Source organism: Orycteropus afer, unplaced genomic scaffold, assembly GCF_000298275.1.
Source record: "Orycteropus afer afer isolate SDZICR_OR568_19922 unplaced genomic scaffold, OryAfe1.0 scaffold01164, whole genome shotgun sequence".
Taxonomy (NCBI): Eukaryota; Metazoa; Chordata; class Mammalia; order Tubulidentata; family Orycteropodidae; genus Orycteropus; species Orycteropus afer.
Window position 1 is genome coordinate 214,933 of NW_006922751.1, and position 11,464 is coordinate 226,396.

At 39.9% G+C, this 11,464-nt stretch overlaps 1 pseudogene; it reads left to right on the forward strand.

Moving 5' to 3' along the window:
- Positions 1-4,426: 4,426 nt before the first annotated feature.
- Positions 4,427-9,808, forward strand: LOC103212932 (annotated as a pseudogene).
- Positions 9,809-11,464: the final 1,656 nt, after the last annotated feature.

Below are 11,464 nucleotides of genomic sequence, written 5' to 3' on the forward strand. Positions count from 1 at the left end.
AAAATGGTAGGGAAGGAGAATAATGAAGAAAGAAAACAAACTAACACACAGGAAAGAAAAAAAAAAAGTAATGTGGTTAACCACTAGAGAAAAAAGAAAAAAAAGAAGAGGTAAACTAGGACCTTTTCAGTTGTGTAGTGCAGGTCCGGAGAGTTCTTGGGGTTACTGGAAAGCAGAACCTCTTCTTAAGCCCTTGAAATCTGGTATAGCACTGTCTCTTTAAGTTATCTCTAGCTGCTGGTAAAGTGTTGATTCGTTTTCTCTTGGATTTATGGTTTAATATTTTGAAAATGTGAAGCTGGTGTGTTTTATTTTATTATTGATTCAGGTGTCTTGGGTCGTTCTGTTGTTTTCTTTGTGATGGTGGATTCACTGTGTGTAGTATGGATATGTGTTTCTGTTTTTCGTAAAGAGGGTTTAGAGTTCAAAGCAGGAGGTTTTGTGGTGATTGGCTGAATATGGTTTCTTCTATTGAATGAGTGAAATTATTGGCAGTGAAGGTGAGAGCAGAAGAAGGAAAGCTTGGTGTTGCTAGGGTCAGTTTCTAGGGCTTTGAGCAGGCTATTATTGATGATGTATTTATTTGCAAGACTTTGCCTCAACCTCAGGAAAGATTCCTATTGTTAGAGGGTCACAAATTTCTGCCAATTGCAGGCACATTCAAAGACCCTGCCTCCGTGGCCCCACAGCACCAAAGTGCAGCTCCAAGGCAAAATTCATGGGACCGCACTCAGCTGCAGTTTCTTTGCTCTCCATGCCCTGTCTGCCCATGGTGCTGACGTAATCTCGCCAGACCAGTAATAGCTGGCTCTGGAGTTTGTCTGTGATACCACCCACCTGCAGTGCCAAAGATGTGTGCAATTTTATTTGTGTTGGAGTCGGAGGAGTACCTGCTAGTGACCTGCGGTCCTGATAACCATGGCAAAGAAAAGCACGGTGTCTCCAGTCTGACCCAAGCCAACTCTGTGATCCACTGGGAGGGGAGGGAGCTAGCCTTTCTGTCGCAACAATGAGATCTCCACCTGAATCTCAGCAGTGGTGCCCATGTCTGCCTGCACCCAGACCACCCAAATTACTGACAAAATCAGCTGCTGGAGGCAGGTCTCTGACACTGCCCGCTGAAATATTGTAGTGGTCACTGGTAAGCTGCTATAACGTGACTTCTTTCTTGACTCAGGGATCTCAGGCAGCCGCTCTCACCCAGCAGACAGTGACTGCCCCAGAAAAGTTTCCAATGGTCTCTCTTGGGTGCCCATCTGTCCTCTGGCAGTAGCTCTTTCCTAAATAATCTCCCTGTGCCTTTCCTCTAATTCTGCTCTTCTGTGTTTGGTGCACTCTGATTCAGTGAACCGTTCAGAGCACCAGAGTTCCTAATTCAAACTGTTGTACCTAGTTTTCAAAGTCCTTAGATGCCAGAGCTGGGCGGGGGGAAGCATGCTGCTCATTGGTGAGACTCCATTTTTAATCTCCCCATTGCCTCTTTCCACAGATATAGTTGGCCTGATTCCTGTATATTCCATCTGGCAAGATCCATGTGTATAGCCACTGTTTATGTTGTTGAAAAGAGGTATAAGTCATTGGTTTCCCAAAATTCTATCATGGGATCTCCAGCATCATTTCTATCACCAAGGTGATATTTTACAACTACCATTGCTTGTCTTTGTTTCTTTTTCATTCCAATCACCAGTACTAATCAGTACATCTTACTGCATGCTTGTTCAATTTCAAGCTGCAGAAGTTGATAAAAATCTTTAATTTCTTCATCTTTGACTTTGGTGGTTGGTGTGTAAATTTGAATAGTAGTAGTACTAACTGGTCTTCCTTATTGGTGTATGGGTATTATTCTATCACTGACAGCACTGTATTTCAGGATAGACTTTGAAACATTCTTTTTGACAATGAATGTGATGCTGCTTCTCTTCAATTTGTCTTTACCAGCATAGTAGATCATATGATTGGCTGATTCAAAATGGCCAATACCAGTCCATTTTAGCTCACTAATGCATGAGATATCAATCTGTATGCACTACATTTCATTTTTGACAATTTTCATTTTTCCTAGGTTCATACCTTGCACATTCCATGTTCCAATTATCAATACATGCTTGCAGCTGTTTCTTCCCATTTTGAGTCATGCCCCATCAGCAATGAAGGTCACCAAAAGCTTCACTCCATCCACATAAATAAGATTAACCTTACTTTGAGAAGGCAGCTCTGCCCCAGTCATAATTTGAGTGCCTTCCAACCTGTGGGGCTCATCTTTCAGCACTAAATCAGATAATATTTTATCACTGTGGTAGTTTGGTTTGTGTGTCAACTTGGCTGAGCCTGGTTGAGTCGCTGGACAACTGGTGGTAGGTATTCCCCATGAGTAGACTGGCAATAGACTCCATGGTGGGATATACCACAAGCAGCTGGGTAGTTGCCTTTGGGTATGTGATCTGCTTCCTGTATGTAAGGAGAAATCTTTGGGAATGGTCTCTAGCTTATGGCACGCTTGGACCCTGCATGTAGCCATGTCATTGCTCAGCAGCCTGCTATGCTCTACTGACCTTGGGACTTACAGTGGACTGAAGTTAATGGCCTGCCATATGGATTGGTAACATCGGGACTGTGCCCTTTTTACTTGTCAAACTTGGGGCTTCTCAGCCTCAGCATCCAGCAGCTGTCTGAGTGAAGAAATGCCTCTAGCTCCAGTGGGCCAGGAGCAGGAGGCAGAGCTGGACCCCAAGGTTGAGGGGCTTTCACCCAGCCCCTAGAGCCTGGCACTTTGAACTTGGACTTAATGCCTCCAAATTGTAAGAATAAACTCCTGTTTGTTAAGGCCATCCCATTTGTGGTATATTTCTTGTCAGAGTGGCACTAGGTAACCAGAACAATCACTATTCATAACATTTTCCAGTAATAAATCAGAAAATGTTTCACTGCTATTCATAAGGTTTTCAGTGGCTTTTTTTTTTTTTTTTTTTTTAAGAAGTGGATGGCCCCATCCTTATTTCCAACCTGTTTAATCTGGAACCTCTGCTAAAACCTGTCCACCCTGGGTGACCATTCTAGCATTTGAAATACTTGTGACATAGTTTCCAGCTTCAAATAAACATGCAAACCACAATAGTATGAGAAACTGACAGACAAGTGGTGGACATTTAACTAGAGAAAGAAAATATTTCCCAGAATAAAAATCCTTTACAGATTTGATACAGCACTTTTTCGCTAGTAATTATACATTGCTGTGGATAAAAAGATCATGATAATGTTTACAGAACATACAAAATCCTACACTTCTTCAGGAACATGAACATGCTGAATCTCATACTTCTTCCAGAACAATTCAAGTAATTATTGCCTAGATAGGATTCAAAGATGATCTCAGGGCAGTTTTTTCTCAGGTGGGTAATTTTCAATCTCAAGAGCTCCAGAAGATCTTGATTCTACAGGTATTAAAAATTCTGTCCATAGTGATTAACCTGAGAAGTTTGCTCTGATTCCAGATCATTGGGGTGAGAGTCAGTTGTAATGCGTCACCTGGTTTGGGCCCAATCAAAATCAAAACCAAACTCACTGGTTGAGTTGGATCTCAATCATAGCGACCCCTCCTTGGGTGTCCGAGGCAGTATCACTAGGGAAGTAGGTTGCCAACCTTCCTTCCGAGGAGTGGCTGGTGGGTTTGAACCTCCAGCCTTCTGGTTAGCAGTCAAATGCCTTACGCACTATTCCACCAGAGCTCCTCTTTTGGGCTTAAGCTGTAGGAATTTGACAAGAGATATAAATAATGAATAATCCAGAAAGCTTGGCTCAGGGACAAGAAATTGTAGTGATTAAGAGTGAGAGTCTGAATTCTAGCTCTTCTGTAATAACAGTATAAACCAAAAACTCACCACCATTGAGTCGATTCTGACTCATAGTAATCCCCACTGGGTTCCTGAGGCTGCAAATATTTACAGAAATAGACCTCCCTGTTTCATTTCATGGAGCACTGGTGGGTTTGAACTACTGACCTTCTGGTTAGCAGCCAAATACCTTATCCTCTACATCACCAGAGCTCCTTGTAATAGCTTTGTAGCCTTTGATATTTCACTTTACCTTTCTAAGCTCATTTCAATTCATCTATAAAGTTGGGAAAATTATATTAGTTAATGTATGAGAAATTGTAATATACTTCAACCATATCAGTGAAGATGTCTTTAGTTTTTATAAGGAAAAAATCCCCACTCAGGAGGAGACAAGCTGGTGTCTTAGTGACACACTCTGCTCAGTGTGTCTACAAGAAAGAGTCGAGAAAGCAAGTGAAACAGATACAGGTTATAATTCTGGACCTTTGAGTGTCAAATGAATAGATAAAGAATTAGATTAAACACCAATTGGAGAAAGAGACAGGACAAAATAAGTGATTAAGGGGAGAGATAAAGTGGAGACTCAACACAGCATGGTCATTTTGCAACACAGAAGGATGAAGTTGAAGAGAAGCCCACTTCAAGGAATCCCCAATAAGAAATATACACAATGTAAATAAATCAGGTGTAAAGCAAGGTGAGCATAGCATGAGCTAGATCTATAAAAGGGCAGTGCAGGGAAGTGTATGATAATTCCATTAACACAGGTCACAACATGGCACAGAAGGAGAGAGTAAATTGGGATAAAGCCACTAATTACTTTCAGGTCATTTGTACTTGGGGTCTATATAGAGGAGAAGGCTTGTGCGATAGTGGTTGCAGATCATAGATTCTGGGTGGATGCACCCCTTGCTTGAGTAGGCAGAGGAATTGGACAACCTGCTGCACTCATGCAGAAGTGCACTTGACCCACCCCAGTGGACCATGACCAAAGAAGTGCCCTCTCCAGCATCTACCTCCCATCTTTCTGGTGACCAAGGGTGAAGCATCCCCTATCCCAACCAAACCAGTGTCCAGGGTGGTCCCCCAGCACCCCTTCCCCACCAGGTTCTCATAGACAACCTCTACTCCTCCACTTTCCCCTTGTGACTTCTCACAATATTGCACCCCAGCAGACTGCATTGCATGCCTCTGGATCCACATCATAACCCAGACTGCATGGTCAACAGGGTATGATGCGGTAGACCGCATGTCATACATACAGCAACAGCCTCTAAATTCAGACGTGCACACTCTGTGGATTGTGCACCATGAATACCAGGAACATATATCTGATGATGGTGCACACATGCTCACGTGTGATACATGACAGGTGCCTTCTGCCACTGTGATTGGCTGCACACATCCCCATGGACAGAGTGACATGTGCCCACCATACTTGAGACATGCACAGCCTCTACCAACTACCCACTCTTTTTCTTTTATCTCTTCCTCTTATTATTTTTTTCTCTTCTTCTTTTCTTTATTCCACTTCTTCATACTTTTTATGTATTTATTTTTCCCTCTTCCTTTATTTTTATTCATTTTTTTCTTATCCTTTTTTTTCTGCCTTATCTCATGGGAGGTGGGCTTTGTGCCCCCACTAGTCAACTGCACTTTCCACATCTGCTACCTAAAATATCACCAAATGGGTAGTGCCAATACCCACTCCTGCACTACTAAATCAAGGACAGATAATGGACAGCCCCTGCTTAAACCATCCACAACTGCTCAATACCACTAGCAAGGAGAGACTGGGGTAGTTAACCTTCTGTGTCAACTTGGCTGGACCATAATTTTAGGTGGCTTGGCGGCTGGATGTATTTATTCCCCATTATTAGATTGTAATCACCTTCATAATGGAATATGCTATGATTGGTTAGTTGCCTTTGGGGTGTGGTCTTCTTCCAGTATATATGGAGAAGCTTTGAAGAAGATGTCTAGCTTTTGGGCACATTTGGATAACCACTGGGTTACTGTGTTGTCTGCCATTGTTGGGATTGTTCCTGGACTTGAACCATTGGCCTTCTGTGTTTACTGATGATCTTGGGATCATGCCATTTTACCTGTCAATCTTGGGTTAGCCAGCCTCAGCAGCCAGCACCTGCATGAGTTATAAAAGCCTTTAGCCTGCTCCAGTGGGCCTGGAACAAGAGTCAGAGCTGAAGCTCAAGGTCAAGGGGACTTTAGCTGGCCCCTGGAGCTGGCACTCTGAACTCAGACTTCTAGCCTCCTAACTGTAAGAGAATAAATTTATGTTTGTTAAAGCCACTCACTTGTGGTATTTCTGTTATAGCAGCACTAAAGAATCAAGACACAGACCCATGTCCACACTCCCACCCATTACTGCAACCACCCAGAGACAAGTGAAGAATGCCACAGTGCTGCCAAACTAGTGAGCTAAGCAGTACACCCACCCTGCTCAACCAGATATATAAAACAAACAAACAAACAAAAATCAGGGTGAAAAAAATACACACAAAATCAATAAATATATACAACAACAAAATGTCTCAGAGACAACAGAAAACTTTAACTTAAACAAAAAACAGGATAAGAGGTCTCAAGCAAGTGATCAAAATAAAGAACTAAGATACCACTATGAGAAAGAAAAGATAGTGATACTACCTTTTTTTTAAAAAATTTAATAATAAAAAAATAAATAAACTTATATACATGGCCCCCAAGAGCTCAAAGAAAGCATAAACCAAATCCAGGAGAACAAAGACAATACCATATATAAATTCAGAAAAAGAAAAAAGACCAAAATGTCAAACTAAATAGATAATTAGAAACCATACAAAAATATTTATCAGAAATCCAGAATATGAACACTATACTTTTAGAGCTCTGGTAGCATAGTGCCTAAGGCACTTGACTGCTAACCAGAAGGCTGGCAGTTCAAACCCACCAGCCACTCCTCAGAAGGAAGATGGGGCAATCTACTTCCATAGTGATACTGCCTCGGAAACCCAAGGAGGAGTCACTATGAGTCGGGTCTGACTCAACGGTACATAACAACAACAACAACAACAACAGCAACAACAACAACAACAACAACACACTTTTGAAGCTAGATAACACAATGGAAGGACAAAGGAGTAGAATTGAACCAAATGATGGTTGGATCAGCAAACTAGGAGACAAATTGCTTGACAATAATATGTGAGAGAAAAAAACAATGAAGAAAATGAAGAAATCTTAAGAATTATGTTGGATATCATCAAGAGGAAAAAAAATAGGTGGGATCAGAGTTCTAGAAGGGGAGGAGGCAAAAGAAAATATACAGAGAACTATTGAAGATTTACTTACAGAACACTTCCCTAATAAAGTGAAAGATGAAAAGATATCTATTTAAGATATGCAACAAGCTCCATACAGGATACACCTTAAAAGAAAGTCATCATGACATATCGTAATCAAACTTTCCAAAATCAAACACAAAGAAAGAATCCTCACAGCACTTCAAGAAAATCAAAATGGTACCTAAAAAAGGAGAACAAATAAGGCTAAGATCTGATTTCTTGACAGAAACCATGCAGGTAAGAAGGCAATGGAATAACGTATAGAACCCTGAAAGGAAAAAAAGATATACAGGAAAACTGTCCCTCAAAAATGATGGCAACATAGAACATTTCCATTCAAAGAGAAATTAACAGAATTTGTAAAACTAGACCAACTTTTAAAAAAATGCTGAAGGCCATCCTTCAAACAGAGAACCAACCATTTCAGACACCAATCTGAGATTAAGATACATGACAACATCGCCCAGAAATTAACCCAGATAAAGAATGCTTAAAGATAAAATAAACTTGCAAGAGTGAAAACAGGGAAAGAGAGACATCAACCTGTAAGCAATGGTAATTAAAAAGAACAAGAGGGAATACATAGTATAATTACAGAACTTTTGAAGGAATGGAAAGAAAAGATAATATCAAGTTAAAGCTAACATTTTTAAACTTAGAAAGAAAAAAATAAATTATAGGGTAACTGCAAAGAAATTTTGTAAATTTTAAAAGAAAAAGAAAAAAAATTGTAAGGAGTCAGTAAACAGAAATTCAACAATAATGAAGAAAATGAATAATAAAATCTGAAAATGAAGTGAACTCAACACAGAAAAACATATGGAAAAAAGGAATCATCAACACCACCAAAAACCACAACAGAACGACAATAGTAAGTTCATACATAAAGATAACTGCACAGATGTAAATGGATGAAGTGAACCAGTTAAGGGACAGAAAGTGACAGAATGGATAAGAAAACGAATCATCAATATTCTGCTTAGAAGAGACTCACCTTAAATACGGAGATAAAAATAAACTAAAAAATCAAAGGATCAAGCAATTGGCAACTATAAAAAGAGAAGTAATTGCAATACTAATTTCTAATAAAATAGACTTAAAGGCGAAAACCAGTACAAGGGACAAGGAAAGACGTTTTTATAATACTTAAAGGGTCAATCCAGCAAGAGCATGTAGTCATAATAAATACTTATGCACCCAATGAACGAGCCCCAAAATACACAAATCAAACATTAACAGAAGTGAAAAGAGAAATAGACAACTCCGTAATAATAGCAGGAGATTTTAATACGTCACATTTGATAAAAGACAGAACTAGAAAGAAATTTAACAAAGACACAGAAGATCTAAACAATGCAATCATTCAACCACAGACCACATAGATATATATGGAGCACTCCACCTAACAAAAAATGCAACATACATTATTTTTCAGTGCGCCTGAATCATTCTCCAGAATACACCTTCTTTGGCCACAAAACAAGACTCAATAAATTTAAAAAGCATTGAGATAATACAAAGTAGCTTCTTGAGTTACAATAATATAAAATTAGAAATTAATAACAGAAATATCAGGAAAAAAATCACATACATGGAAACTGAATAAGACCCTGCTTAAAAATTACTGGGTAATAGAAGAAATGAAAAGTTAACAAAACAAAACAAAAAAACCAACTCCTACAATCAATTGAGAATGAAAACACATCCCAAAACAATATAGACCACAGAAACCAAACAAGTGTTTCAAAATTCCTTCTCCTGGGGCTGACAGAGGATCCAGACCTGCAGAACCTCATCTTTAGCCTGTTCCTGACCCTGTACCTGGTCACGGTCCTTGGAAACCTGCTCATCGTCCTGGCTGTCAGCTCTGACTCCCACCTGCACAGCCCCATGTACTTCTTTCTCTCCAATCTGTTCTTTACTGACATCTGCTTAAGCATAACTACCATCCCAAAGATGCTGGTGAACATCCAGACGCAGAATCAGAGCATCACTTACACAGGCTGCCTCAGCCAAATGTTCTTTGTCATCGTTTTTTGTTGGTTTGGAAAATTTTCTTCTTGCAGCAATGGCCTATGACCGCTATGTGGCCATTTGTCACCCACTGAGGTATGTGGTCATCATGAATCCCTGCTTCTGTGGCCTGTTGATTCTACTTTCCTTGTTCATTAGTATAATGCACGCCCTGCTTCACATTCTGAGGGTTGTGCAGCTGTCCTTCTGCACAGAACTGGAAATCCCTCAGTTCTTCTGTGAACTAGCTCAGATCCTCAAGCTGGCCTGTTCCAGTAACTTCATCAATAACATCCTGATATATGTTATGGCTTTCATATTGAGCATTGTTTCTATCTCTGGCATCATATTCTCTTACATTCAGATCATCTCCTCTGTTTTGAGAATACCATCAGCTGGTGGCAAGTACAAAGCTTTTTCCACATGTGGGTCTCACCTCTCAGTTGTTTCTTTATTCTATGGGATAGGCTTGGGTGTGTACATCAGTTCTACATTTACATCTTCTTCCAAGGAGAAAAAATAGCCTAGCGATGCACATTGTGGTCCCTCAAATGTTGAGTCCTTTTATCTACAGCCTGAGAAACAGGGACATAAAAGTAACCTTGAGAAAACTCATTGGTAGGATATCTTCTTTTTAGTGACTGTGACATCTGTGCTAATTCAATAATTATTAAGACCACTCACTAGTAATTTCTCACTGTAGGTCAGCATCATTTTCAAATACTCCAAATACAAAATATTATGGTATAATTATACTTTACCAATGGTTTTACATAGGAGCTCTGGTAGCATAGTGGCTAAAGCACTTGACTGCTAACCAGAAGGCTGGCGGTTCAAACCCACCAGCCATTCCTCGGAAGGAAGGTTGGGCAATCCTACTTCCATAGTGATACTGCCTCGGAAACCCAAGGAGGGGTCTCTATGCATCTGGGCCGACTCAACGGCACATAACAACAACAATAGTTTTACATAGATGTGAGCACTTTGAACATCATCCATGAAGAAACTTTTCTTGTTAAGAATTAAAGAATTTCACATCCTAATATGTTGAAAAAAAATATATAGAGCTATATATTTCACTAGAAGAACTTAAGAGATACGGAATGTACAAGAACAGAACAGTAGGATTTCCTTAGTCCTGTTTTGTGAGGCTTCAGTCTAGGACAAGTTTTCCTCATGGTGTCTGGATTGCACTAGTAGATGCAGATATAAAAGCACACTTGTTCCCAGAGAGTGAAAACTTACTGTCCTTCCTGGGGCTGTTGTTAATAGTTCTTCTATGGAGTAATCAGAAGACATACCTCTTGTAGTGGGTTAGATGGTTGCCCCCCAAATGATATCACCATGTCCTATTTCTTGGGACTTGTGAATATTACTGATATGATAAGTGGCAAATGCTTAATTAATTTACCTTAATTGGAAAACAGGTCTTTGCAGAGGCGATTAAGCCTGGATTATCCTATTAGACCTAATTATGATCTCATATATTCTTGTAGCATAGACAGTGCAGACACAGAGAAAAGTAGGAAGCACTATGACCACAGAGGGGGAGATTGGAGTGATGTGACCATAGGCCAAGGAATACCTAGATGCACTAAGATCTTCTTAAGCTGGAAGAGGCATTGAATGGATCCTTCCCTAGAGCCTTCTAAGGTAATACAACCCTGCTAACTGCTTGGTTTCTGGCTTCCAATCTTCAGAATTATGAGATAATAAATTTATCATTTTAAGAAACCATGTTTGTGGTTATTTTTTAAGGTACCCAAAGCAAATTAATGTCTTCTCCCATCACCAATGAGAACAGGATCCTCTGCTCTCTTTAATTCCTAATGTGGTTAAAGTGACTGCTGTATCAGCCTTAAACTGACCATCTTGGGTGTGGTTCCATTGAGAAGTCAACCCTAACCACTACAAGCACTTAATACAATGCTTGTGCATATTAAATAGTCCAAAAAAAAAAAAAAGCAACACTTAACTAGTTATAAAAACTTCATAGCCATAACTAAACACCTTGGCACAAGGAGCCACTTGCTGAAGGGACTATGCACCACAGTCTCAGTGAAATCAACATCATTGGCATAACATAATACACAAGGACAATGCTTGACATCCCAATTTGGGTAGTAACGTTTTATCCAAAACTCTTTAACGTCTCTTAATGAGGGATTCGGTTTTTCTGTGAGCAAAGACTCTACACTGAAGAGGGAATTTTTGGTGTAAAACAGGAGAGAAGAAAGGGTAAACTGAAAAGAGCAGGGAGATGACTGTTTCTAC